This window comes from Canis lupus, chromosome 14, assembly GCF_048164855.1.
Source record: "Canis lupus baileyi chromosome 14, mCanLup2.hap1, whole genome shotgun sequence".
NCBI lineage: Eukaryota > Metazoa > Chordata > Mammalia > Carnivora > Canidae > Canis > Canis lupus.
The window spans coordinates 9867451-9894635 of record NC_132851.1 but is presented as its reverse complement, the minus strand read 5'-3'; the positions used below and the strand labels follow the sequence as shown (position 1 = coordinate 9894635).

General features: G+C 37.2%; 1 long non-coding RNA gene and 1 pseudogene across 1 annotated transcript; one reads left to right on the top strand and one right to left on the bottom strand.

Moving 5' to 3' along the window:
* Positions 1 to 650: 650 nt before the first annotated feature.
* LOC140603704 (uncharacterized) lies at positions 651 to 27185 on the top strand. Its single transcript, XR_012006659.1, has 3 exons — positions 651 to 757; positions 4046 to 4085; positions 27107 to 27185. It is a non-coding gene; the product is annotated as an uncharacterized lncRNA (long non-coding RNA).
* LOC140603700 (ubiquitin-conjugating enzyme E2 N-like) overlaps positions 12728 to 27185 on the bottom strand; it is an 80772-nt pseudogene continuing 66314 nt past the window's right edge.

Here is a 27185-nt window from a genome sequence, read left to right as displayed (position 1 = left end):
ATTCTGGCAAACATCAGTTTTAGTCTGTAGAATGTATAAGAATTTAGTTTCAGCACTACTATTAGTCAAAATGAGGGCACAAATTTTGTCTGTAAACATTACCTCAGATAAACTTGATTCCGAAATCACATAATATTGGTGTTTATTTTTTTAAATATTATACTTATTTATTCATGAGAGACACACACACACACAGAGAGAGAGAGAGAGAGAGGCAGAGACACAGGCAGAGGGAGAAGCAAGCTCCTCACAGGGAGCCTGATGTGGGACTGGATCCCGGGACTCCGGGATCACGCCCTGAGCCAAAGGCAGATGCTCAACCACTGAGCACCCAGGTATCCCGATATTGGTGTTTATTTCTGAAGCCTAATTCAATAGCAGTCAGGAAACCTAGACCTACCAGGTATAAGAAAAATCATTCAACATTAATTTTTATTTAGGCCCCTCGTTTTTGTCTATTCAGATTGGTTTACCAAAAAATGAATTGATTGTAAAGATTTCCCATGTCTTAAGAAATTTATAAATATTAAAATGCACAAAAGAAATAAAGCCAGACTTCTAAAAAGAAGCAAACTCTCTGAACTTCCTAGGGACAGGTAACCTAAAATGATATGCTCACTGTTCTCTAAATGTCATCCAGGAACTCTGAAGGACAATATCCTCACATCAAGCTTTCCAAAACAGTCAGATGCAACTGGAGCAAGTGAAATGATTAATCTGCATGGAGTGTGGAGGGGGAGCAGAAGTGAAGCCAAAGGTAACAAGTTATAATAACACAAAAATGTGTAGTTCCAAACTGACATCCTGCATAGTATCTAGGAATGGATAGAATCAAAATAATGGCAGCAAAACAATGGTCCTGTTGTGCTCCAGGAATTTAATAGAAAAACTTAGGAGGTGTGAAGCTTCTGGATGGTCTTCCAAGGGCTTTCAGGAGTATCCCACAAGGCTTGGAGACCTTTGGAAAAGATACTACAGAACTGAAAGTGTCCAGTAACTAATGCACTTTTCACCTTCTCAACTCTTCCTCAAGAGAAATATACTCAAATGCAGCATCACTCAAGGGGAAATCAAGCTTAATCTCTACAGAAACTTATTTCCTAGCAAGCAGTTTCACTTCTTTCTTCAGATTTGGCAAAATTCAGCCTAGATTTTATCTTTAACTTGAGCTCTTGATGATACATTGAGGAAGTGTGACCTGGAAAACAAGACTCAAACCAAAGACTTTATATAGCTTGTAGCAGCAATTCTTCTTAATTCAAGTTAATCTCTTCTCCTAGACTTATCTCTTAATGTTGATGACTGTCAAGAAGGCAAAAATAAGTCAAGAATGCTTTTGTACTTTGACATAATGAAAGGAGATGCTTAAAAGATTCAGGAAAAGATTGAGATATGAATTTTATAGTTCAGTAATCCCAAACAATTTTGATACACAGGAAAGATGATGGTGATTTTCTGAAACAGAAGGAATGAATATGTCAATATTTTCACATTTCAAATTTGTCTAAAAGAAGTAAATATTCTTGGCAGAGTGCTTGATATGTTATATACCCACAAATGTATATAAATAGAAATATATATTTATATCTATAGAAGGAAGGAGGAAAGAGAAAGAAGAAAGAAAGAAAGAAAGAAAGAAAGAAAGAAAGAAAGAAAGAAAGAAAGAAAGAAGAAAGAAAGAGAGAGAAAGAAAGAAAGAAAGAAAGAAGAAAGAAAGAAGAAAGAAAGAAAGAAAGAAAGAAAGAAAGAAAGAAAGAAAGAAAGAAAGAAAAGAAAGGGAAAAAAAGGAAAGGAAAAAAATACACACACACACTTGTGTTAGCAATTGCATGACAAACTATTCCGTTAGGTAGTATCTACTTACTAATTTCCCATGGATTGAAATTCAGGTTTTTTTGTACATAATGTACAAATAAATATAAATAAATAAATAAAGATTCTTACACCCAAATCTATCTGAACTTACATGAGCCTTTAAAAGTGGAGTTATCAGATCAAAACAGTACAAATATTGGTAAACCACTAGAAAACCTCTAGATATGTCCATATACAAACTCAAGGGGAAAAAAAATCTCAATAAGTACAGACCTGAATAAAATACTCAGAATAGAACACAACACGAGTATAAAATAGAGGCAATGAGACACAGAAGATGTAATTAAGTAGCCTAACGTGTCATATTGGAGAATCAGAAAAGACATTCGGAAAATACGGTAGAGGCAAATTTTGAAGATTTGAAGTGGCTGAGAAGCTTACAGAACCAATCAATGATAGATAAAAATGTGCAAACTTTGGAGAGACCACAAATTTACATTAAGGGCTATCATAATAAAAGTAGAGAAGGCTAAAATAAAAATTTTTAAATGTAAAGCAAGTAGGGAGAAACGACAATAATATAAGAAGGAAGTAAAATTAGACAGTAAACATCCAAAAAGCAGCATTGAAGGTAATGCTGTGAACTGAAACACGGCATAAGTTAAAAAAGCACAGGATTTGAGTTGAGAGTAAACTCCATTTCGGCCAAAATTAAGAAACAACTTCCAAAATAAACTAACATGAACTTAAACCTTATTTATAGAAATTTAGTGACTATATTACAATAAGGGGAAAAGGTTTAGGATTGCTATACTATTTACTTGGTAAAATTACACTAGGATTATGGGGCTTAGTTCTGGTACCATCTTTGTTTCAAGTGAAGAAATTCAAAGTTCTGTTATTCCAGGAGCAGATAAAGAAATTGGGGATATTTAAAAGAAGTAATAGAGACCATGATAGTTATTTTTAGTTAGCTCTCAATGTGAATAGCTGACACACAGAAAGATAAATCAGATATGTCTTATATGGAATAGATTTTTAATTGTCATCCAGAATATTAATTAAATCTGTTCTGTACCTGGGAACTACACGTGCATTATCATATTTTGAGAAAACATAACCTGATTATTAGAACTAAACAAAGATGGAATGAACTCTTTCAAAAGATACTGAATTCTTATCATTACAAATATTCAAAAGAAAACTTAGAAGACACTTGGCAAGTAGGCTTTACAGAGAGAGAATTCAGAAAGTATATGAGAAAAAAAGAGCTTTAACTCATGTCTTAGTTGGCCTGGAAGTTGTTGAGCTTCCATTAAGGGTATCTCTCTGGAGGAAAAAGTAGAAATGAGTGTAAACCAGCTTTCTCGATGTTACATCTAACCCAGCAAAGACCTCGGCCTGGCTGTACCACTGAATCAAAACAATTAAAATGAAATAGTTAAATATTGGCTCTTGGGATCCCTGGGTGGCGCAGCGGTTTGGCGCCTGCCTTTGGCCCGGGGCGTGATCCTGGAGACCCGGGATCGAGTCCCACGTCGGGCTCCTGGTGCATGGAGCCTGCTTCTCCCTCTGCCTGTGTCTCTGCCCCTCTCTCTCTCTCTCTCTCTCTCTCTGTGTGACTATCATAAATAAATAAAGAAAAAAAATATTGGCTCTTTTTTCTAAATTTAAAAGACAAAAACCCAGTTTGTCCTATGCATATGGACTTTTAGTTTAAAAATCTGTTGGGTACATTTCTCCCTTGTCTGAAGAGAGCCAAGGAAAAGAAATATCAAAGTTCTAGTGACCAGTGACAATGATGGGAGTGCTGGTTTCCACATTTTCACTCTGATATTTTGTAAACTATGGCATATTATTTCTTTCAATTAATTTAAATCATTTAGTGGCACAGAGGAAAGGTCAAGGGGACCTGCTGAATCAAAAAGCAAAGAAGGCACTAAACTCAGAAGAGATGTCAAACAATGGAATCAGACTTGGATTCAAGTGTTCACTCTGCCATTTACTAAGTCACTAGTTGTGTGAATGTAAGCAAGTTACTTCACCTCCCTGAGCCTCAGTTTTCCAGTCTATAAAATAAGGATCATAGTAACTACCTCACAGAGTTACTGGGAAGTTCAGATAAGAACGAAAAATTCTAGCTCAGCACTGGTACAGAGTTAGTATTTGATATGTGTTAGTTCTCCTGTCTTTCACCAATTGATTCTTGATTTGTTTATTTGTTTTTAAGGAATGAACAAGTTAATTTCACAAGACTAAGCTGTGTGAAGGTAAGAACCAAACCTTGGTTGTTTACCATCATATACCCAGGCATTGGCACAAAGTAGACACTTACAAATAAGTCTATATTTTAATTTAGAATATTTTAAGTATTTCATTATTTTGAAAAAAAAGTTAAGATCAAAATTTCCCTGCCACTGTATAATTTGAATTATTATGCTAAAGCAGTGATGCTGTCTCAAAATTTAAGAAATAATACCTTATTTTTGTACTTTTAAATGTTATGTCTCAATAGGAGCTATATTTTCTTATTTTCCAATGTAGGAGGCCATATACTCTTTGGAACAACTTCTTGGAATGGGCCAAAACCCCCAAAGCCCTAACATCTAACCAACAAAAGCTGCCCTTTAAGTGTGTATTTGTAGATGTCATTTTTTAAAAATCAACTTCCCACTTCAGCATAGGAGTCGAGGACCACATTTGCAATAAAACCCATCTGGTTTGCATTGCATTTCAGAATTCAAAACCAGGTGTCTTTCATGTGTGTTTAATTTAGAGGGAGGGAGTACCATAAGACAAGGAATGATTCGAAGTTGTTTAATAACACAGATAAAGGATATGCTGATACTGTATTGCCAAAATACAATTACTTCTTGTTGTTGCTCTTATTGTTGTTGGTATGGGATGAATTTAAATTTTCTTTTAAATTATAAGCTTAGGCTGTAAGATGGTAAGCATCATTTCAGGTACACACTGAACTTACATACAATCGTAGATGTTCATAGACTGTATGCACTCAATGAGAATTTCAGAAACTAGACCCCTTCCGCCAAAAAAGAGCAGAAAGGAGAGATGGAAAGTAGGAGAAGAGAGAACAATCCTTCACTAACATCTTTATCAAACAAATTACTCGTCCTTGGGAAATGTGGTTCAGTTTTTTGATAGTGTAAAATTTAAACAAAAGAATAATTATTATACTAGTTACAGAAACCAAGCTGTCTTGGGGGAAAACTTTTTGATAAATGAAAAGCATTTCATCTCCTTGTGTACAGAGTGCTATTAAATGATTTCTCCTGGGAGAATGAGTCCATTTTTAATGAAAATAAAGCCCATTCTAGAAGTCCGTACATGGTGTTTTCAGACTTGCCCCCAGTCTTCAGAATATCACTAATCATGTACAACTTTTCAGTGTTAGCATAATTTATGACATTTTATTTGCTAAAGCAAGTAAATGCCACCAAATATGTGACTATCAAAGAGTGATTGCTTATTTTGCAAAAATAATTGACTCTCAGAAACTTAATTTTTCTTAAAAATGTTAGTCAATAATGATTTTTCTTGAACACCCTAAAACAGAAGTTCACATGAACACGATAGAACAGGCATCCATGTGGAAATAAGATAATCCACATTAATACTATTTTAACTAATTAATACATTAACTAATATAAAAAATCTAAAAGTATAATTAATTTCAAGGCAACTAGTTCTGAATCTAAAATTTTCTCTACACTCTATGTTCTGCCTTTAGGGTGAGGTTTCAACAAACACAGTCCTTAGTTGATAAGCACAAACTCTCTATGTTCTTAGTTGATAGATAACCTTTCTCAGAATGCAAAGATACAAAGGTCAAGTTTACTAAATACAATGATTTATATCATGTCATTAAAAAAAATCTCTTTATCATCTTATTTCATATTATGCAAATGATATGTACAAAAACACCAGAAAATATTTTGGTTGAAAATATCTGTGGTGAAAAAAGCTCAGGCTCCTTCTTGCATTTAGTGACTCAAGGGGTTGAGGGAGAGGTGGCTTTGAGAACTCTGTGGAGCCACGTCTTGGGTGAATTCAGCAGCTTACACCCACAGCTAAAAGTGATGCAGCACCATATTTCTATGCATTAGTCATATATCTGGCAAACTTTTAGAGAGCCAAGCTTTGTGTTGTTTGTTCATGCAGTACCAACTCCATGGCTTAGTAGGTATGTGACACTGAGAAATCACTTCTTTGAACTTCAATAGTAAGTATTAAATAACACAATGTATGACATGCACATAGCTCATTTACTGGTCCATAGTAGGCATTAAATATACTAGTAGTAGTGGTGGTGGTGCCATTACTATTGTTTTTATTAAGCCCCAACCCAAAATTGTTACTTGATGGGGCTTTATCAAAGTGCACAGGGTCAAATATAAGGATTGTCAACCAACAAACTCAGACATTTACAGTCATGTTCAAATTATAGAATAAAGAAACATTTCTACAAGCTAACTACAATTAAGGATCATATTTTCTCTTAAGAAAGGCAGAAATAAAAAAAAAAGAAAGGCAGAAATAAATTGGACTTTTCTGGCTATTGCAGTTTAAAGACTGTAAGCTTTACTAAATACACAGTAAATAATGGCTTTTCGTTAATTTGATTTATATAGATATAAAGAAACTGGAGAGATGTACATCCTGAACTTATTATAAATCCAAAACTTCTGAATAGCAAAAGGAATGGAGTAAGCATATAGTCCATACTCCAGAAGCAGAAATCAAAGTTTTGAGTTGAAACAATTTCGCTAACACATGGAAAGGATTTTTTCCAGATACACTGAAAAGATTTGAAAATAATGATTAATAATAGAAATACAACACAACCCTAAGGTGAACTTGGTAGGTATGCCAAGATTCAAGAGGTCAGAGAGTTATTTCCTATGACTTGATTCTTCACCTACCTAAGTCCCCAAGGGATTTGCAGAGCTTCACCTACCTAAGTAGTTGACTGGTAGCAGCTGGGGGTGGTTATCAAATTTTTCACTGGATAAGCACTTACTGAGTCTCTATTATAAAGGCAGATACTATGCCAGACTGTAGAGATGCAAAGATGACTAAGATGCTTCTACTGTTGCTACCTTAGAATTCTGTAGCATCCAGTGGCTCTAGAAACATGCAAATGAGGAGTTACTGTATAGAGAGCAACAAGAGTGACCAAAGAGCTACCTGAATGCAAGGTGCCATATCCACCTATAGGAAGAGGCAGTCCAGTCTACCCAAGGAGAGAAAAGATTACACTGAAGTTGTAACGGTTGAACCAGTGGCTTTGGAATAGCTGCCTGGGACAATCTGGTCACAAGTGACTGGCTTGAAGTTTTATTTGCATAGCACTTCAATAAGTGATAAAATGTCAGTGTTCACGAGAGAAAAAATATGAAGGAGATGTGACAGATATGTGAAGGCAGGGGAGAGTCACTCCAAGTCTCTCTTCCATCTTAGTGACACAACTAAGTTCAACCAAGTACTAAAAGAACAGATGTTTGCAAGATTGAAATAATGAACAAGGCCATCCCTTCCAGTAAAGCAAGATAGAAAAAGCAAATTGGGGGTAATTACAATAGTTTAATTTGGCAAGAAGAATTGGGTCTCATTCTAGCAATAAATTACAATCTCTTAATAAGTTTTTAAAAAATACTTATGTCCAGGTTTCTTCTGAACTCAATTAAATCACAGGATCTGAGCATGGGGTCTTGGCATTGGTCTTTGTTTAAAGCTTGTAAAGTGATTCTAAGGTACAACCAGACTTCAGAACTATTGTTCTAGCATAAAGCATGTGGGAGAAGGGTAGAGGATTGGAGAGGGAGCAAAATGTGATCCTGGAAATGGGCATCCCCCTTTCAGATTATGAAAATTAGATATCATCACATAAGCAAAGTAGATAACTCATTAATTTTTAAATGGGAGGTGGTGTAGTAGGATGGACATTATGTCATTTTGGAAGTGGTGCAAAGATTGAATGGAGTGGGAACTAGATAGAAGGCAGGGAGACCGGAGTTTATTGAGTCCAGTCAAGAGATGATGATACATGCTGCAGTGGCAGTCGGGGTGCAGAGAAGGGATAGACTTGAGGGATATTTAGGAGCCCAGAACCCATATGCCTAGGAGTGTGAGGAGAACTAGAAAAGTCAAGAAAAAAACTAACTTCAGGTTTGAGCAATCCGATAGATGGTTTTTCCTATCACCAAATCACCACATACAGAAAAGAATCAAAAGAACTGGTCTGGAGGTAAGGAGATGAATGAGACATTGGACAATCTGAGTTCAAGGTGCACAGGGATTAGACAGCTGGGATTTACAGAGCATGTGCAGATGTTTGGTACTGCTCTGAAAGTCTGGAGTCTTGGAAATGGGGATATCCGCAAGATAGCAATGTTAAAGTCTCAGCTGAGGATGACTTCCCCTTGAGTGACTGTGCAGTGAGGAGATGGCGGAGGACAAAACTATGGAGAAACATGGCTTTAAATGTCTGCTTCAATGGAAGAATGGCTCACTGCCACATAATACTTCAATTTGAAGCACCTCATCCTATAAAATATCATGGTAAAAAATATTACTGGATGAATTATGCACATTGCAAAACTGCAAATTAAAATGAGATCCCTTTTTTCTTAACCTATGTAATTAACCACCTTCACCTCTCCTTTGAAATCTGGACAGCATTTTTTTTCTAATAGCACGCCCTTATTTAGAATTGGTAGGCTTAGTAAAAAAACGATTTTATTTTATTTTTATTTTTTTAAGATTTTATTTATTTATTCTTGAGCCACACAGACACACAGAGAGAGAGACAGAGACAGAGACAGAGACAGAGACAGAAGCAGGCTCCATGCAGGAAGCCTGACGTGGGACTCGATCCTGGGTCTCCAGGATCACGCCCTGGACCAAAGGCAGGTGCTAAACCTCTGAGCCACCAAGGCTGCCCTAAAAAAACAATTTTAGACAATACTTAGGAGTATGAATCAAGAATTTAAAGACACCATATTTTTTTGCTAATTTGTATCATTGCTGATAGTCTATCTTAAGAAACAATTATAAAAACACACAAAAACTTTTAATAAAAGATTTTTTATTCACAGCAACACTCGCTGTATTCAATGTTATTTATAATAATAAAAGATCAGAAAACAGAATATTAACTAGTTATTAACTAGTTAATGATGCATAAAATGGCATTTTTTATATATTATAATAATTAGGAGAACAGATTCTGAAATAAGTTTTTACTGCCTGTTGGCTGTGTGACTGTGGGAAATTACTGACTCCCCTAGTCTTTCCTTACATTATCTATAAAAGAAGAATAGTCATACCTATTGCATAGGCTTGGTCTGAGCATTAACTGGGGAAAAATGAAAAGTAAAACTGCTAACATTTATTGAGTGCTTACAATAATTCAGGCATTCTTCCAACTATTAATATTTTACATATATTTTAAAATTAATCTTCATAAAACCATAGTAAAATCCTCATTTTAAAGACGAGGAATCTGATGTACAGAGGGTTGAGCAAGGTCACACAAATGAAAGATGTAGGAGTATGGATGCTTACCAGACAGACTCCAACAGCCTGGCCCATAACTGCCGGGTGTCTGACATCTGGGAGGACTCAATAAACACAGATGATTATTGCTACTATATATTAATTTAAAAGATCATAAAGAACTACATGAGAATTAAGAGTGCCTGTCTTTGGGTGGTGAGCCTATAGATATGATTTTTATTCTTCTATTGTTCTGTGTTAGTTTTAATTTTTCAATTGTTAACTCCCAACTTTATGCTGCAAGAAAATAAAACAAACTTAAAATAAGCTGAAAGACAAGAATCTGAGTTCCACTGCTGAAAGTAATTTTACTAAGTTGTTCACTTCAGTGGTTCTTCAGTATTCTTAAATACAAAATAGAGATATTTAACACTGACTTTTGATATTTTTAACAATTAAGTTCTTTTTAAAAGTACAATTTTTATTTATTTCTTTTTAAAAGATTTTATTTATGTATTTGAGAGAGAAAGAGAGTATAAACAGGGAGGAGAGGCAGAGGGAGAGGGAGAAGCAGGCTCCCCACTGAGCAGGGAGCTCAACACAGGGCTTGATCCTAGGACCCTGGGATCATGCCCTGAGCTGAAGGCAGACATGTAACTGACTGAGCTACACAGACTCTCCAAGGAAATACATTTTAGAAGCCTAGTAAACAGGGATGCCTGGGCTCAGTGGTTGGCTCAGGGTATGGTCCCGTGGTCCTGGGATCGAGTCCCACATCAGGCTCCCTACAGGGAGCCTGCTTCTCCCTCTGCCTATGTCTCTGCCTCTCTCTGTCTTTCATGAATAAATAAATAAAATCTTTTTAAAAAATCCTAGTAAACAGATCAACATATATCCTCTCTGATTGTAGTTGGGAGGGGTAGGAGATTTAAAGAGGGAGTAAACCAAGTGGGGAGGCCTGGACTGCTATACCCCCACAACACACACACACACACACACTCACACACACACTCACAGACACACACACTCAAGGAAGGTTTATTTATGGCTGCAGTAACAAGCAATCTCAAATTCTCAGTCACTTTAGTCAACGAAAATTTCTTGCCTGTGCTATATGTCTAAGATAGGTGATGAGATGTGGAAAAATGGATTAAGCTCCACCGGGTTACACAGGGATCCAAGTTAAAAGAGACTGTTCCATCTCATGGCTTTATCTCCAAAAGTTCATGGACTCCTTGTGAGGACAGGGGAAGAAGCAGACTAGATAATTGCATAGTCTTTATTCTCCTTTACCAGGAAGTGAGAGGTGTCACTTCTTACATTTCCATGGGAGAACTGGTCACACTGCCCAGCAAACAGTGAGAGGACCATGAAGTACAGTCTTGCTTGTGGCTGGCAGAGGGGGAGAAGCAGTTACTGAAGAGACCCAGCAGTTTCCTTCAGATGCATCAAGGATTCCCAGAAGGATCCTCAGAGCAGTCTTACTGCATCACTCCATGAAATGTTTTATCCTATCCTTCCCACGCAAGTAGTCTGTGAGTCTTTGAGGTCTGCAAAGACTTTCGATAGCTGCCCCTTTTTTATTTTTTTAATATATTTATTTTTTATTGGTGTTCAATTTGTCAACATACAGAATAACACCCAGTGCTCATCCCATCAAGTGTCCTGCTCAGTGCCCGTCACCCAGTCACCCCCATCCCCCGCCCTCCTCCCCTTCCACCACCCCTAGTTCGTTTCCCAGAGTTACGAGTCTCTCATGTTGTGTCTCCCTTTCTGATATTTCCCACTCATTTTTTCTCCTTTCCCCTTTATTCCCTTTCACTATTTTTTATATTCCCCAAATGAATGAGACCATATAATGTTTGTCCTTCTCCAATTGACTTATTTCACTCAGCATAATACCCTCCAGTTCCATCCACGTCAAAGCTGCCCCTTTTTTAAATCCTGATATGAAATGAGGGCATGAATCTATGTTACATTGCCTCATCGACCCTTCCTGTCCTTACATTTTGAGGTATAAACAGATGTCCATTTTCATTTTTCATGTGAGCACAATCAATAATGTGGTTCTGCACTTTGCTTTTCAGTCAATGTCACCTTCCAGATGAAAAAGGGATTCGACAAAAATAAGGAACTCTGTGTCCAAATTAATACCAGAAATACTGGGAAAAAAATAAATAGGTATATTTATTGCAGAATTACTTGCCTTTAATATGCAAGCATAGTTGTAATTTGCCATGAGGTAATTATACCGTGTGGCATTTTCCCAGAAGCAAAACTCTTTTCTCATCGAACTCTTATTCAAAAGTCTCCAACAGGGCAGCCCGGGTGGCCCAGCGGTTTACTGCCTTCAGCCCAGGGCATGATCCTGGAGACCCAGGATCGAGTCCCATGTCAGGCTCCCTGCATGGAGCCTGCTTCTCCCTCTGCCTTGTCTCTGCCTCTCTGTGTGTGTGTGTGTGTGTCTCTCATGAATAAATAAATAAAATCTTTAAAAAAATAAAACAAAAAAAACAGAAGTCTCATGCTCCCTAGAACACATGTAAAAAAAAGTCACATATTGTAAAATATGTTATCTAAAGCACAACCAATATCATGAGGCTCACGGATGTGTTGTGAACCATATTTTAGCTTATCCTATTGTTTCTAATGCCTTCAACAGCCATGGGAGTTAAATGCAGATAAGCAGGTCCCCAAATCCCTAATCCCACATGATAGTGGGTGTGAAGTTGCTTAGCAGAAGTGCCCCTGACCTAACTATAATAGTGTTACATCAAAATCTTTACATGGTGCGATGCAACAGGGGAGCTAGTTTTCAACACTAACACTAAGAAGTGAGAAACCCCACCCATCTACTTTTTTTTAGAATAACAGAAAATATTTTACTAAAACATAAGATTTACAGAAGTTTCCAGACAAGCCATAAAAAATGGTCACAAGCTTTTTCTTGAAGGAAGGATTCTACACTTGACAGCAAAGTCACAATGTTATTAGTGAGGGCTGTGATGTGTGTTTAATGTTCCCATTTTGGTTCAAACAATAAAGCTTGTCCCTCTACAGCGTCTAAATAAAGTTAGGCTTGGCTAGAGAGCATATTCTAAAGAACTGGTTAGCTGCTTTTAACCGATGCAATTAGATCACATAAAAAGGGGGAAAGGAGTCCATAAAATTAAAATAAAACTACCTCTCCCCCTCAAAAAAATAATAAAGAAAAACACCCACACCCCTGCAGCTAACCCTGACAACTACCCATTCACAGTGCTTTATACTTAAACCATGATGGGGAAAATGAACAAAAGCAGAGGGGCCACTGCTTTTAAACGTTTCACAACAATCCAGATGGTACTTCTAACCTCTGCTCATGCTTTACAACAGTGAATCAGGACAAGACATAGATTTTCTAGGGTGCATTTAATCACCAAAGGACTGAAGATGTCTGGGCTTTTATTCTGTAATGTTTCTAAGACTGTGCCCATTAAATACAAACAAAAAAGGAAGAAGTCTTGGCAGAACAGGAGAAGTGATGCACACCTGATGATCGGATGGATTTTAGATATTATTCATGGCATATAGCCTAGTCCATGCTCTCGCTGTTTCTATGACTTGGGCTTTGTTGGTCTTCCACTGCTCCGCTACATCATTTGCTAACGGATCATCTGGATTGGGAGCACTTAACAAAGCCTGGATCGATAGCAGAACTGTGTGGACCTGCAGTGCTGGGGACCACTTATCTTTCAAAATACCTAAACATATTCTTCCCAACTAGTCTACATTAGGATGATAAATTTTGGTTGTGAAACGTACTTTAGGGGCTGCCACCGGGTATTCTTCTGGAAGGAATAGTTCAAGTGTAAAAGTCCTTCCCTCGAAGAGGGAATCCTGGGGGCCAGCAATGACTACATGAAAATAACAGGCGTCGCTCTCATCTGGTTCTGCTTTAATGCCAGGAACTGGTTCTGCCAGCAAATGCTGGGTCTCCTTGATAATCCTGCAGGGCAGCCCAGACATCTTGTCAGATCCCGAGTTCCGCCTCTGGTCTCGACTCTGGCTCCACTTGCCTCATGCACGAGTGGAAGTGAAACACCTCCCATCCAAAGGAGGAGAACGAAGCATCCTCTGTGTCAGCAGAGCTCATCCAGCAAAGAGAAGACAAAAAGAACTGAGCATTCAGGCCACAGAGAGCTATAGAGCCAAGCAAACAAACACCGTGCCTGAGACAGTCTCAACATTTTGCAAAACCTTTTCAAGATACGATTCTGGGGATGCCTGGCTGGTTCAGCCATTGAGCATCTGCCTTTGACTCAGGTTGTGATCCCGGGGTCCGGGATTGAGTCCCACATAGGGCTCCTGCAGAGAGCCTGCTTCTCCCTCTGCCTGTGTCTTTGCCTCTTTCTCTCTCTGTCTCTCATGAATAAATAAATAAAATCTTTTTTAAAAAAAGATACGATTCTGAATAAACAAATTGATAAAGACTGACAAAGATGTGGTGACTCTTTGTAAGTCTATAAATGAGGCCTGAAAACAAAGGGTCTCAAAAGAGAAGTTACCATGCCAACCTAAATGGTGATATTTTGTAAGTTAAGAATGTCCTGTGTCACAAAAAGAAATGGTTTAGCAGAATTCAATAGATTAACACACTTGTGACCAGAGTTCACGCCCCTAGACACATTGACTATGAGCTTCTGATGATTTATTTGTGAGAAAAAGATAACGGTTTTATCAGAACCATCTCTGAAGCAAAGAAGGAAATATAGCCAGAATCCAGGAGTGGCCCCATCCTGGCTAGATGCCTTTTTCCAACACTGGTCCCCAGAGGGATGGCCACCCACTTGACATGCTAGGCGGAAATGCTCGTTGTGACTTGATATGCCTTCGCCCTAAGTCCTTCTTCACAAGCAAAGAAAGGCACATTTATGGAGACAATTTAAAAACTTGGAACTTGTCACAGAAGCTTGAGCTTTCTGAAAAGACAATTATTGAATCACAGAAGTTCACAGTACAGCCAGGATTACTATTGACTCTAGTTTATAGTCAATTATACAAGTTACCAAGAATCTCCAGCGTGAGCATTACTGGGGTTCTCCAAACAGTCTAAGTGTCTGAAGGCTTCCTACCACTGTAGCTTATTCATGACATATGGTTGGCTCCAGTACATTTTTGACCTATTCATTTGTGAATTAGAGAAGGGACTTACATAATTCTCTTCCCAAAGTATGTGTTTTGTAATTTTCATGTCACATGATTACACTTTTAAGAGCATAAATTCTATTTTAAATATTTTGGAAACTACAGTTTTTATTATTTCTTGCTATTTCATACATTTGATCTAAATGCCTATGCTTTTCCTCAAATCCCCTCTAATATATTTATGTTTTGAATGAAATGAAATATAACTACATGCAGAGATAGAGAGTGAGAGAGGTGGCCTCCAACAGTAGCACAATTCTCATTTCACAAATGCAGGGATAGCAAAATACATATTGGCTCCCTCTGGGCAGGAACTGTATTTGTCTTGCTTGCTAGAACAGGCCCTATGTTAAGTATTCAATATTTGCAAATTATTTAAGCAATTGCCTAGGAAAACATAGAGCTGGAAAAAAATTCTTCTTCATTACATTTTTATAAAATTCTACCATCAAAGATAAATTTTGAAGGAGTCAAACTGCTTTGATTCAAATTCCAACTCCGCTATTAAATATCTTTGACCTCATGCCTTAAATTGACATTCTCTGTGTTTTGGTTTTTCTTGCCTTTAAAATGGGAAAAACAGTACCCCTAACTCACAGGGCTATAATGAGGATTAGGTTAAGGTTACAATGAGGATCAGGGTTGAGGGGTTCTAGTATTCACTAAGTAAGCACTGGTCCATGTTTACTACTACTAACATTACTACCACTATGATGACAATGACTCCCACTGCTGCTGGTTTTCTTGGCTGCAGTTTCTTGACTTTTGAAACAATGTGTATGGATAATGAGAAGCTTTCAGACACTTTCAGTATACCTATTATGGTTCCAAAGAGCGAACTTCTTTGAGTGAGGTGGAGTAAGGGACTTGTTTTCAGTATCATACCAAATATCAAGATGTGAGCCATGAGGCAGTCTATAGAAGGCGGTTGCATCTATGTCTGGAAGTTGGGCCCAAAATGGTACTAGGTCAGCAGAATCAGCATCTGGGAAGAATCTTAAACATGAAGCAGGGAGAGATGAACTAATAGGCTCTCAAGAACAACAGGGACCCATGAGGTCAAACTGGAACTCACCTCTTCCTCTTCATCTTACCCTCTCAACCTGTGATGATGTGGATGACCTATAGAAGAAGATACCCCACGTCACCACAGCAGAGTTGCATCATGACTAGCCAAGGACATGGGCAAGCTGAAGGAGCTGTGGGACCAGTTGTTGTCTCATGTGAACAAAATAATTTGGCAGATCAGCGACAATGTGTATGTGTTGGTCTCTCCGCTGAACCTCAGAGTATGATGATACTCTACGGCAAACTTCTCTTGTGGCCAGCCCTAATCTGAATACAGGGGAGGAGAGTCTGGAAAATGTAGTTCTAGTCAGGCTGTGTTGACACAGTATAAAGCCACTGCATCTGCAAGAGTTGAAGCACTGTAAATCCTCAAATAGGACCTAAAATATCAGAAAATAAAAGCAAAACTACTCCAGCTGAAAGGCACAAAGGTCAAGAAGCCTAAATCCTTTGGCTTCTTCTTTGTACCTCCCCCACAAGCTATGCCCTCCCCAGAACTCTTCACAGTCTGAAAGCTATCTTTATTTGAGCTCTCTTTCTCTGGAAAATAGAGAACACTGTAAAATATGTTGGATGCGTCCTATCATATCATACAGTTATGATGTCAATTTTCTGTGAGACTGTTAAGTAAGATAAAATTGGCTTTCTAGTCAAGACAATACAGATTGTTAAAAACAACTCTAGGGAATCCCTGGATGGCTCAGTGGTTCAGCGCCTGCCTTTGGCCCAGAGTGTGATCCTGGGGTCCCGGGATCGAGTCCCGCGTTGGGCTGCCAGCATGGAGCCTGCTTCTCCCTCTGTCTGTGTCTCTGACTCTCTCTCTCTCATGAAAAAAATAAATAAATAAATATTTTTAAAAAACAACTCTAGTTTCCATGATTTTTCAGTAATAATCTGACAGAGCACTCTGAATAACCGTGTAGACAACAAATGTCCTAATAGTGACTATGTCAGTATTTCAATCCAATGGTGGGGAATAAGGAAGGAGAATATGGATGCCTCCTAAAGCAGTCCAATCAATTTATGACTCCAGGATTTAAGTACATTTAATCTGTGGGATTTATATTTGCACAAAATGTTGTCTAGGTTTTTTTGACTATCACAATTGGATGGTAAAGATAGATGGTTTTCCTAACAATTTTTAGACTTAAAAAGAACATTAAAAATATGAAATGATAGTTCCCACAAATCCAAGTGTTTGGAATGAAAACATTTTCATAGGGCACACACTTAGGATGCATTGTGTGTGTGTGTGTGTGTGTGTGTGTGTGTGTGAGATTATGTGTGCATTTTAGTAGCTGTCTGGGATTTAGAGGTAAGAATCCCTGGGCCAGCAAACTTATTCTATAAAGAGCCAGATAATGAATATTTTAGCAATGTGGGCCATCTGATCTCTATTCCAAGTACTCAATTCTGCTACTATAGCACAAAAGAAGCCATAGACTATACATAAATGAATGGAGATAACTATGTTCTAATAAAACTTTACTTTTGAACACTAAAATGTAAATTTTAGATGATTTTCATGTTATGAAATATTTTTCTTTAAATTTTTCTCAACCATTTAAGAATGCAAATATCATTCTTAGATCATAAGACATACAAAAAGATCAATAGGTTGGCTTTGGCTCATAGGCCATAGTTTTTACCAAACCCTGACCCATCTCAATGGAAATCATTAAACAATTAAGAAAACTAAAACATTTTATCCAAAAACTGCAAATATTTAACTAAATTTTCTCATGTAAAATAGATTTAAGAAACTTGAGATTTTAAATATCCAATTAACTTTCTATCTTTAAAAACACAATGGCTGAGAACTCAAATCCATTTGGATACTCAAAATTGAAATGTTTCATTTCCATGGCTGTACCAAAATAGTATATATGCTTCACATGTGTGCTGTTGGGCTGAAAAATCTATTATTTCATTAAATAAGAAAAATAAATTTTTGTATTTGAGTTTGTTTTTAAATCAATGCAGGCCTTTAACAAAGTTAAGATTACTTCTTGGCTGCATAGGAGCATGTCAAGAATAATTAAATAATCTCTTGTCACATCATCACAGTTAGTTGTTGAGTATCTTGCTTTTTCTATCGTATGGAAAAAATGAAAACCTAAGCATTCTGCCAATATGTTTCTTTCCCTAGTGTTCCAAAAGTTTACAAAGCCGTCAGTTGCCATAGAAGCAGAAGAATATAAGTTGTAATGCATAAAATATGTCCAAACATGGTATGGATTATCAGATCAATCTAGTGTGTAAGAAAGACCTTCATAACCCTGCCAGTTGATTATGGGTTTTGTGTCCCACGAGGGATAAGCTTGGTATTCCATGAGGAAATATCATATTACAGTGTTGATTCCATTGTGTTTATCTTCAGCAAGTGTTCTGGGCAATGTTATCAGAGATAACAATTTTTTAAAAAGGATTTCAATCTCTTAGCAAGAATCAGACTACAAATCAAGATTTAAATTTTCTCTAAAATGAATCTCAAATACAATTTAATATATATTTCCAGGGAGGAATAAAACTCTCTATTATGTTTATGTTAAATCTCCTTTGTCTATAGCCAGGCAATCTAAAATTATCTGTTTTATGCTAATTAAATAATAATAATAATATACAATGTGCAGAAAACATTTCATCCAAATAATTCAATTAATAGTATAGGAGACTATAATCCAAAATACATTATTTTATTTTATTTCTCCAAAACTCAAGTATGCCTAAGTTGTTTATTTATTTTCTGGAACTCATCTATTTTGGTTCTTTAGTATTTTCTTTTGAAATCTTTTTTACATTTTGAAAGTAAATAGGTTCCTAAAATTATGTATTTAGTATTTTACACCTCTGGTTTAACTGGAAACAAGCCACATAAGTATTGGTCTTCATCAAACTATAGTTAGAGAAAGGAATGAAAGGCATAGGATTTTAAAATAATACAACATGAAGCCAAAATATTTAGAGGGATTTAAAGTTAAGAGAAAATGAATAAAGATATATTGACAAAAATGGCATTTCAACCTATTCTTTGGACTCTTTTACCTATTCATTAAAAGTGAAGTAAAAATGAGGAAATGATCAATAAAATAGTTTTTACATTCCACTCCCAATTCTTTGTTGTTACTCAATAAGTGCTTTTTATAAAGATAAATATGATAACTAAAAGCATAAATGTTTTCACTATAAAATGTGATGTATATTCATCGGAAATTCTACAGAAATAAGAAGAAAGGGAGTATGAAAATTATTTTCAAAAAGATACCTTATACCAGATGTGAGAAGTTAGATAACTGCAAGTACAATCCCAAAATAAATTTTGTTCATCACCCCCACGCATAAATAGATCTATGACACCTCACTCCTAATCTATAACTACCTATCTATTGCAATCTTTCTTTCTACGGGGCGTTATAAGATGACCATTTCTTTCTCCTCCATAGAAAATGTGGTCACTCATGTGAATGTTTTCATTCTAACACTTTTTGAGGTCCTCTAAAAGTAACACTATATCATTGGTCCTCTCTGAACTTCAGTCTCTTCATCTGTAAAATGAAGATAGGCACATCTACATCAGCATGCTTGGGGAGAATGAAGTGAGACTACATACATGAAAATATTTTTCAAATTGGAAAGTACATAGGATTAGTACATAGGATAATAATACATCTATTATTTTTATGAACTCCTATAAATACACTATTTCAAGTTTCCTTTGCTACTCACCCACTCCCACCACCACTATAACGGCATGATTAAAATAAGCGAATAATGGGGAAATTCAAACCCCCTTAATGTATTGCATCATCAACAATTTTTTGCATATGTTTTTATATTTTGCATATGTTTGGTAAAACCAACCAGGGGATCTGGGACCTCATCTAGAGTGCAATAGTGGTGAAAAGTCAAGGCAGGCAAGAAAAATCCTCTTGAGGAACACCTGAGTGTTTCAGTCGGTTGGGCAGTAGACTCTTGATTTTTGCTCAGGTCAAGATCTCAGGGTTGTGGAATCAGCTGGCTTGGGCTCCACGCTCAGTGTGGAATATGCTTGAAATTCTCTTCCTCTCCTTATTCCTCTGCTCCTCCTCATCCCCTTGCTTTCCTTGTTCTCTCTCTCTCTCTCTCTCTCAAATAAATCTTTTAAAAAAGAGAAAGAAGAAATCTCTTGAGTAAATAATATGCCAGACATTTTGCTAGAAATATTCCCGTGATTTTTTTCAAACTTTAGGGCAACACATCCATAACAATATTATGCCCATTTTAAAGGGGGCCAAAGGATGCTCAAGTTTCAGGATTTGTGGTAGAGGATACTGTGTTATGATATTGGTTCTGCCTCTCCAGCATGCTGGATAAAGATATATTCCTCAACTTCTTAACCAAATCTACAAAAAAAAAAGTCCTTCTGTTGATAATTTCTTGTCTAAGTGGAGGAATCTGACACAGTGCCAAGTGTGGTTGTGAACAAAATCTGTTGAGCATCAATTAAATGGGACTTTTTTGTCAGTAAAGAAGCTGTGAAAGAATGGCGACACAGGTGATTCAGTGACTTTAAAAATGTGCAAATGTCATTTTAAATAACATGTACCATCACCCAGGAGTTACTTCCTTCTAAAACCCTTTTCTTCAGGCCACTCTTGTCTAACCTTTGCCTTGCTCATACATACAACAAAAGTTCCCCTTTTTGCTCCACATTCTGCAGTCACTTATCTTTCATCTCCAGTGGAATGAGTTATTTTTCAAAACAACATAGTCACTGTAATAAAATGGCCATGTGGTTAGGTTAGCACAGAGCATTTTTGTGCAGAATAGACCTACTTTGTTACTATCTATTATATAACCAACATTCATTACTGAAATCTTAAGTTTACATTTTAGATATGTAAGCAAAAATGTCAGAAAGGGGTTCCTTTATCTTTTTCTCCTTATTGTTAAACTGCCCTTACTCCTTTTTAATTGAAAAATGAGTAGGCTCAGGGTAGAAGGCACTTTCTTTTCCTGATCCCTTTCATTATAGAAAGAATTTGGTTCTTAAAGAGCAGGCTATGAACTCAGATGTGCAATGGCTACTTAGTACCTCAGTATGATCTTAGGTAAGAATCTTAAACTCCAAAGCCCTAATTTCCTCATGGGAGTAATGACGATAACCTCAGCTGACTTTGCTGCTGGGACAAGTGCTCTTTAAATGGTGAAGTCCTAACTTTTGACATTCTTTCAGCCATAATTTGTTCTCATTCAGCCATTTGCTCATGGAACAAGAAATATTTCCAAAGGGCCTAGTATGTGGCAGGTGTTGTGCTCTCTGCAGTGAATGATAGCTTCTATTAATATTTGTCCACAATTAGAAAAAGATAAAGTGATTGGTGTCTCTAAATTCTAACACATTATTTAGAGAAAGGCAACTATAAGTTGGAAAATTAGCAAAGAATACAGAAAGAGGTATTTATATTGACATGATGAAGAATGTGAATATATGTTATGGTATGAAAGGAGATGAAAGTTTTGACAGAGCAAACAGCATGAGATATGCTTGAAGAACGTGAGACTCGTTCTCTCGTGGTTATAGTGATACCCTATGGGTCCAACTTATGCAGGGCCTTGAAATCAAGCTATGGAATATAGATTTTATTGTGGTAGGAAATAGGGAGTCTTTGACAATTTGGTATGTAATAATGATATGATCAGAAATAGGACTTCCAGCATGATGGTGTTAAGGAGTTCAGGGAATACTTCCCTAGTTAAGTAACCATTTAAATTATGAAAATTATAAAAGTTATAAATAATAATTTAAAAGCAACCACTTGGCTCTGGAAATTTTAAATGGGGAAATATTTATTCAGGAAAATCTACTAGCTCTTATTAAAAATGGTGAGAGTCTATGACAGCTTAATCATAACCTAGTTCCACTCCTTTCCCTGATCAGTGTAATGAGAGCTCTACTCCAGGCAGGTGAGGCCAAGAAGTTGGATGAAACTGTGGAGCAATTTATGCCTGAGGGCATTCTCAAAAACAGTAGAGCAATCACTTAGAAATTAGTGGAAGCTAACATTTGGAGGATACATTGGGGACCCTCAAAACTACCCTCAGTTACACAATTCACTAGGACAACTCAACAGACCTAGCATACAGTTGTACTCAAGGCTATGATTTATAGTTCAGCACAAGGTAATGAACTAAATCAGCAAAACAAAAGGTGAATGAGGTGAGATGCAGAGGAAAGCAGGTGCAAATTTCCAAGAGTCCTTTCCCAGCAGAGTCACACAGATCCATAATTCCTCTAGCCCATGCTATGATAACACATGTGGAAAGATGTTTAGCAGGGAAGGTCATCAGAGACTCAGGTTTTTACTGGAGCTGGTCACCTAGGCGCTCTGCCTAGCATGGATGAAAATTTCAGTATCCCTAAAGGATAGCAGGAGTTGAGCATAATCCATATTCCTCATGCAAGCAGTTTAACCACAGTGAACAATTATTATCAGTTCTAGTAATGGTGGAAACCCTCCCTTAAATCCAAATTCCTAGATATGAACTAAATCACAATCAAGTTGTTAAAAAGAATAATGATGTAATCAAAACTGAATTTCTTAAAGATTAATGCAAACTTAATGTAGGGGGACTAGAGTAGAGAAATACTAAACACAGAAGAGAGAGTTAGGATGTTTCTGCAATTACTCCAATCAAAAAGTACCGAGGAGCTGAAGAACAGAGTGATTGTGCACACATCATTCTGGCGTGGTCCAAAGCTTTATTCACCATCTTCTTTCCCATAACTGCTCTTCACATATCCTATTCTGCAGCTAAACTCAATACACCCTAAGTAAGGTAGTAGCAATAGGAATGGTAAAGATGATCATGATGAAAAATGTGTAGTCACAGTTTTACTTTTACCATTTCCTATACACAGACTGTACTTAATTATTCAACAAGTTAAAAAAAAAAAACCATCACCAACTATGAGATAGGATAGGCTAGATTATGCTACTGCGGTGGTATTCAAACTTTAACTTGCATGAGAATATCCTGGAGATATTTTAGTAGATTGCTGCTCCCCCTCCAAGATCTGGACAGAGTATTCTGGAGGGGGACTTGAGAATTTGTATTTCTAATAAGTTCCTTGATGAAGCTGATGCTCTTGGTCCAGGGACCATACTCTGAGAATACTGTGCTATTTTAACAAACATCCCTCCAAATCCCTGTGGCTTATCACACCAAAAAGTGATTTGTCACACATGCTACTTGTCTATTACAGGCCACCTAAGGTGGGGTACCGGTGTGAGAGGGTCTCTGCTCCACATAGTCACTCAGGGACAGGCTGGGCTCCATATAGCTGCCCCTATCTACAACCCACCATTTCACTGGTTGCCAAAACAGAAGAGAACCATAAAATCTCATAGCTACTCTTTTATGTTTAGCCTAGAAGTGACACCCATCAGGTCTGCTCAGTGTCTGTTGGCCAGAACTAGTCATATGACCTTCAAAATCTTCAGTTTGCCAGAATGAAAAGGCAACTGGATATTAGTGAGATTCAATTCTCTAATATTGGAATTACATGTTTAGAGAAATCAGCTTTAGCTAATTAAGCTGTTTTATGAAATACAAATGATCTACCTATACAAAGATGCTGACCAAATCTTATAATGGTTGATTAGAATATACTTAGATAGATGTCATTTTCTACAGCAATAAAAACAGTGTGATCTGGCGTAAGGATAGACACAGTTTAATATCCAGATTGTATAAAGAACTCATACAACTCAACAATAGAAATATAAACAATGCAATTAAAAAACATACAAAGGACTTAGACATTTCTTGAAAAAAGATACGTAAATCTATAAATGACCAATAAGCATGCCAAAAGATTTCAACATCATTAGTCATTAGGGAAATGCAAATCAAAAACACAATGAAATAGCACTTCACACCTACTAGGAGACTATAATGAGTAAAATCCAGCAAATAACCAGTGTTGCTGAGAGAGAGATTGGCACCCTTTTATGTTGCTGATGAGGATGTAAAATTGTGCAGCCGATATTGAAAACAGTTGGCAGTTCCTCAAAACACTAAGCAGAACCACCGTATGATTTAGCAATTCCAAAAGAATTAAAAACAGGAGTCCAGCAGAAACATGTACATTAGTGTTTACTGAGGCTTTATTCACAACAGCCAAAAAATGGCCAACACATTCCAAGTGGTCATCAATCGATGAATGGATAGACAAAAAGTGGTATATCCATACAATGGAATATTTTTGACACAGAAGGAATAAGGTTCTGCTACATTGTAGATGAACTTTGAAAATATTATGCTGAGTGAAATAAGCCAGACACAAAAGGACACAAAAGGATTCCACTTACATGAAATATCTAGAATGGGTACTTTCATAGAGAGATGGATAGTATATTAAAAGTTACAGGGGATCCCTCAGAGGCTCAGTGGTTTAGCGCCTGCCTTTGACCCAGGGCATGTTCCTGGGGTCCGAGGATCGAATCCCACATCAGGCTCCCTGCATGGAGCCTGCTTCTCCCTCTGCCTGTCTCTGCCTCTCTCTCTGTGTGTGTCTATCATGAATGAGTGAATAAAATCTTAGAAAAAAAAAAGTTACAGAAGGAGTAATGGAAAATTACTGCAGAACAGGTATAAGAGTATCTGTTTGGTGCAATGAAAAATTTTAGAGATGGTAGTGATGGTTGCACACATTGTGAAGGTAACTAGTGCTACTGAATTTTCCACTTGAAAATGAGAAATTTTATGTTAGATATATTTTTTATGTATGAGAAACAAAAAAGGAACAAATACTGAGGTTATAATGAATATATATCATAGTAAAAATATCAGTAATCTCATTTTAATATGAATATCAAAACTATTGGTATAATACATATCAGAACAAGGACTATATCCTCAAATAATGAGAGATTCTTTTTTTCTCTTATTATTTTAGTAAAACTATTTATCCTGTTTTTATGATTAATTATATTTAATGATATCATTAAATGATCATTTATCTACAACTTAAGTTTCTTCATGAAATACCAGACCGTAGGTGACCAGTCAACATAGTAAATGGCTAGAAGCACAGGTCTTGTACCTGGAGTTGGCTAGATTCAAATCCCAGCTCTGCCATTCATTACCTGAGTGACCTTGGGTAAGTCACTTAGCTCCCTGTGTCGTCTCCCTTTCCACATTTTAAAATAGAGCTAATAATAGTACCTGCCTCTTATGTTGTTTTGAAAATTAAATAAACTAATACGAAGTACATAAAACAGCATCTGTTTCATGGTAAATGATATGGCTGTTTGATAACTAAAATAAAATTTCTCAGTGCCGTGGTTGGCTGATTTACTAATAGCCTCCTAATTCCTGAAGCAGCGCTGATGGAGTAGCTAGAATGGTAATGTCCTATCTCTTTACCTGGAACAAATTTTATGGAGGTTATATTATACTTGAAAAGTCTTTGTATGGCAGTGACAACAATGTAATCACATCAGTGAGCAGAATAAAAATGATTGAATTCTGTTAAACCATCTCTATATATGAGAAGGATCCAAAGAAAATAAAGTTTGCTCTAGCCCCTCTCCCCTAGCTAGATGGATTATGCCCAAATCTCTCTCATCTCAGGGAATGGAGGAGTTGAATTTTAGGCCTTCCTGAAGCATTCCACTAGGTGGAGATGGAAGTAGGAATCCCTTGACACTGAAATCCCAGGAGTCCGCCAAACCTAGGGCTGAGAGAGATACCCAAGTCTAATTAGTCAAAAAGCTGTGGTGGGTGGAGGGGTGCAGGGAGTGGGTAGCCATAGACTCAGGAGCCAAAAAAAGTGAACCTAAGAATAACAAGTCAGCTGTTAGCAGGAAGAGGTCTGGGTCAACTGCCTGTAATTTTACTGTTGTCTAAAATTTGCTTTTATGTGCAAACCACAGCTATTGAACTGAGAGGCAAATGTGGTCATTTGTTCACCCAACAAGCTTTATACATATTTCGGACCCTGCTCTGAACACCACACTATATGTGGGATGAGATCTGGAGCCTTCAGATACACTCATATATTGTTAAAAGGAAAAGAACCTTTGAGACATATAGGAGGGACCCCAGGGAACTCTAACATTATTGCTGTTGTTTTTAAAAGGAAGTGAAAAAGGATACTGAATATTTCTTGCATGATGTCCCAGCAAGGAAATTCTTACACCTAGCTTGAAAAAAGAAAAAAAAAGAAAAGAAAAGAAAAGAAAAGAAAAAAGAAAAGGAAGATTAATTCAACGTGGGAATAAAGCTCTTTTGACCTGGTGACTTATCTGAGCAGAAAGTCGCTTCCCCTGATGGTAGTTGAGATGCCTTGTTTGTACTCACTTGATCCCTGGACTCTTTACCCTGCCCCCAACTCCCAATCGCCTGAAAATAGTTAAAAGGCGAAGCAGTAAATCAGGAAGTCTCCAAACACAGCAGGGTTAGGGCTGAAAACTGGAGTCGTCTAATTTCATTTTCAAAGCTGAACATCTAATGGTGCATGATCATTAATGACAGACAGCGTGGTGTCAAAGGGTTGTGTCGGGTTCCAGACCTTTCCGTGCTTTACATTCCTAGGTTTAATCAAAGCTTAACCAAATCATTGCTGGTAGCAAACTGCAGCTTCGAGGTACTGTGGGTGGTCTGTCTCTGCCACTGAGGCAGACGTTTGCTGATAAGGAAAAGAACACGTCGATAGTCCATATATACACATTCCTGGGTGTTTATCGCTTTACAAAATCTCTACACCGTGACACTCGTGAGCTACCGGGGCTGGAGAGGCTATGCCCTTTTATCTTCCACTGGGAACTACTTTGATTATTTGAATATATGATTATTGATTTATTAAATCATTTCTTTAATTTAGTTAGTCAAACAAACAGAAATGTGTCCCACATATTTATTCTTAGTTTTTAATTCCTCGCTTTGTGCCTGGGCCTGACTTCAGTGGTTTCTCCAAGTTACTGATAACTTTAAGGAGCTTCCAGCTAAGCTCTTTGCCAGGCCTCCAAAGACCAAAACAGGAGACGGTTTCATGCAGGTGAGTTCTCAGCTGATGGTTGTGAGGACCCCTGGGCTGGCTTACTCTATGGTGCGCTGGTGCCACGGGAATTTATTTTATTTTATTTTATTTTATTTTATTTTATTTTATTTTATTTATTTTATTTTATTTATTTTATATTATTTTAAGATTTTATTTATTTATTCATGAGAGACACAGAAAGAGAGAGAGGCAGAGACATAGGCAGAGGGAGAAGCAGGTTCCCTGCATGGAGCCCATGTGGCTCATGTGGCTCAAACTCTGAGCCACCCAGTTGTCCTGTCACGGGAATGTAGTGACAGCAGTAAAGGAAGATAAAATTGTCCTAAATACATTTAAAGTTTATAGGTACCGTGGCCATCAATAGTGGTTCTCAAACTTCATGCATACTAATCACCTGGATGCTGGTTAGAAATGCAGATTTCTAATGTCAGACACCCTGGGGATTTCTTAATCTGTCCCCTTACTTTACAGATGCAGAAATCATCAAGACAGGGCAGCAGAGGGCCAGGTCATGTGGCCGAGGACACCAGCTGGTCAGCAGAACAGTGAG